Source organism: Vombatus ursinus, unplaced genomic scaffold (assembly GCF_900497805.2).
Source record: "Vombatus ursinus unplaced genomic scaffold, bare-nosed wombat genome assembly UNPS02014825.1, whole genome shotgun sequence".
Classification (NCBI taxonomy): Eukaryota; Metazoa; Chordata; class Mammalia; order Diprotodontia; family Vombatidae; genus Vombatus; species Vombatus ursinus.
In genome coordinates, this window is record NW_020954603.1 from 8,527,843 (window position 1) to 8,530,789 (window position 2,947).

The 2,947-nt window shown below is 38.7% G+C and overlaps 1 non-coding gene across 1 annotated transcript; it reads left to right on the plus strand.

The window, feature by feature from the left end:
- Positions 1-2,512: 2,512 nt before the first annotated feature.
- On the plus strand, positions 2,513-2,584 carry TRNAW-CCA. The gene has a single exon. It is a non-coding gene; the product is annotated as a tRNA-Trp (tRNA).
- The last annotated feature ends 363 nt before the right edge of the window (positions 2,585-2,947 follow it).

The window sequence follows — 2,947 nt, forward strand, 5'->3', positions numbered from 1 at the left end:
TTTAATATGATTGTACATATAGAGCCTGTATCAGATTGCTTGCTGTCTTGGAGAGAGGGGAAGGGAGGGTGGGAGTGATGGAGGAAATAAAGGGAGGGATAAAAAATTTTGGAATTCAAAATCTTATAAAAGTGAATGTTGAAAACTAAAAAAAAAATAATTAATTAAAAATACCCTGAAGTGAGCAGAATATTCAACTTGCAAACACTTCAAACAACAGAGAGGGTGAAGGACAATAATAAAGGAAAACACAAGTAATGAAGTACATTGCCTCTTTATTTATTTATTTATTTTTAGACAATTGGGGTTAAGTGACTTGCCCAGGGTCACACAGCTAGTAAGTGTCAAGTATTCGGTCTGAGGCTGGATTTGAACTCAGGTCCTCCTGACTTCAGGGCTAGTGCTCTATCCACTGCTCCACCTAGCTGCCCCACATTGCCTCTTTTAAACAAAGCTGTCACTGGAAATTGACTTGGCTTCTCTGATGCAGCTTTCTGTCTAAGCCAACAAAAAATCCCATCCAAAATTTATTCATGCAACCGTACAGCAAACCCCATCCTTAGTTTCACCGATGACATGCCTCTTAATTTCACAGATAACATCCTTCTTTTTCCACATGGGAAGCTTCTTGAGTCAGAGAAAGAGTCACAGAAGCTTACAAAGCAGGTATTCATTTAGATCAGAGAGGACAGAGGCAATAGATTGTCACTCTGAAACAAAAAGAGAGTGCTTACCGAGGAAAACACGTCTTTAGCTAGCATAGCTATCTACTCAAGGCCAAAAGAAACAGAACATTCTTCATCAGATAGGATAAAGAGAAGAGAACAGCCTACACTTTTAAACCTTTCCTGAAGGATGTGTTACATAGACAAATTTTAGGGCACCTTCTCAAACAAATGAATTGCAAACATAACCTCTGGTCCATTGTAATGAAATTATGATTATGTATTCTCCACATAAAGATAGAACTATAACCTCTATTGATCCTTCAATGACAATTTTTTTTTAATATATTAGAGGAGGGTGGGGAAACTGTGGCCTCCAGGCCACATGTGGCCTCGTAGGTCCTTGGGTGTGGCCTTTTGACTGAGTCCAAGTTTTACAGATCAAATCCTTTCATTAAGGGGATTTGTTTTGTGAGGTTTAGATTCAAAGGGCTGCATTTGAGGACCTAGAGGGCCACATGTGGCCTACAGGCCACAGGTCCCCCCCCCCCCCAGATTCAAGTAATTCCATGCTGCAAATACATTTCCAAAGTCTTCACTTGGCAAATATAATAACTAAACAGAATTCTGCCAAATATAGATCATGCTATAATCCCAGCTCTTTTCCTCTTATCAACAGAAATATCTAAATAGCTAAAATAAAATTTGGAGATCATGAGACCTCTCAAAATTAACTGTAATACACATATCCCTAAGTAGTGTTGACAGATTTACAGGCATAAAAATCTTCCCATTCTCTTATTATCTTACAGAGATCTAAAACTTTCTTAAACTTTTCTGCAATATTTTACTAAATCCCAAGCTTTGCCTTTGGCATATTCCAATGTTTCCAACTTCCTTTAACGTTCTTTATTTAAACTTCCAAAGTGCCTCTCTCTCCACACTGATCCCAGACTCCACTTTCTCCACCCCTCGCATCCCAAACATGTCTCAAACTTACTTTTCCAGAACTTGATTCTTTCACTGTATTAAATCTTCTCCTTCGCAAATAAGGAGTATACCAATTGAAGTAAAACTGTCAACATTGTTTCCCAACAGATCAAAATGGAAACTCCTAAGAGATCAGAGCTGGTGCAAAGAGATAGTTACTCCCTGTTGCTTAGCTTGTGAGTTACACCATATTCCTAACTTAAAGGAAATCTTCACTGTTTTAAGAGATCCTCTGCCTTATCTGGATATTCTAATGAAATTAACCCAGAAGCCTCTAGAACCAGGCACTAGACCTCTTTCTTATCATATCAGAATTTTTCCTTCTTTTTTTTTCCTCACAGAAGCAAAAGTTCAAGCCAATTTCTATTTTAGCTTGTAATTTATTTAGACAACTTTACTTTGTTAAATCATTTACAGTGGCAAGCAAAACATTCTCTCCCTAGAATCAAAGTTTGTATTCACTAGAGAATTATTATTAATATTTTTCTGTTCTCTGGAGAGTCCACTAGGAGAATATCTCTAGGCAATAAAGAGAGTGAGAGGGGTGTTTTGAATAACCAAACGGTCCTATTTGCCCCAAAAGCCCCACTGAAATATTTCAGTACTTTCAAACCACATTTCATAAATAATTAATGTATGGTAAACGAGTTTTCTGTCATGAACTTTAGTCAAAGGGGAAATCTTATTTCATTACTCCACCTTCCTGTTTGCATACTAGAATTAGAAGCTCGAAGACAAAGTGGAAATCCCTAAGTCACTCCAGCCAGTTCCTGAAACTTATCTGTAACTTAAAAGTCTAAGCAAGCGGACAGTCGAAGTCCCGGTTTAACAGGAAAGTAAGACCTTCTAAAACAGAGGACCTCGTGGCGCAACGGTAGCGCGTCTGACTCCAGATCAGAAGGTTGCGTGTTCAAATCACGTCGGGGTCAAGATTGTCTTTTAGAGAGCACTCAGACACTTACTAGCTCGTGTGACGCTGGACAAGTTAGTTAAACCCGATTTGCCTCGGTTCCTCATCTGTAAAATTGGAGGCACATTGGAGAAGGACAGTGTCTTTGCACACAAAATCCCACTGGCTCATGAAGAGACGGACGTGACCGAAAACAGCAAAAGTTGTCATTAAAATCTTAAAACTGTAGTGAAGACAGACAATCCCAAGTAATTTAAATATGAAGTGTCATTATTTAACTTAAGCATTAGCAAGATTTCAATTTTAAAAATACCCTGAGGTGTGAGAGGTGGGTGGGGGTAGGGGTGGGGAGGTCAAGGAAGCGGTATTTCAGCCTCTAAAT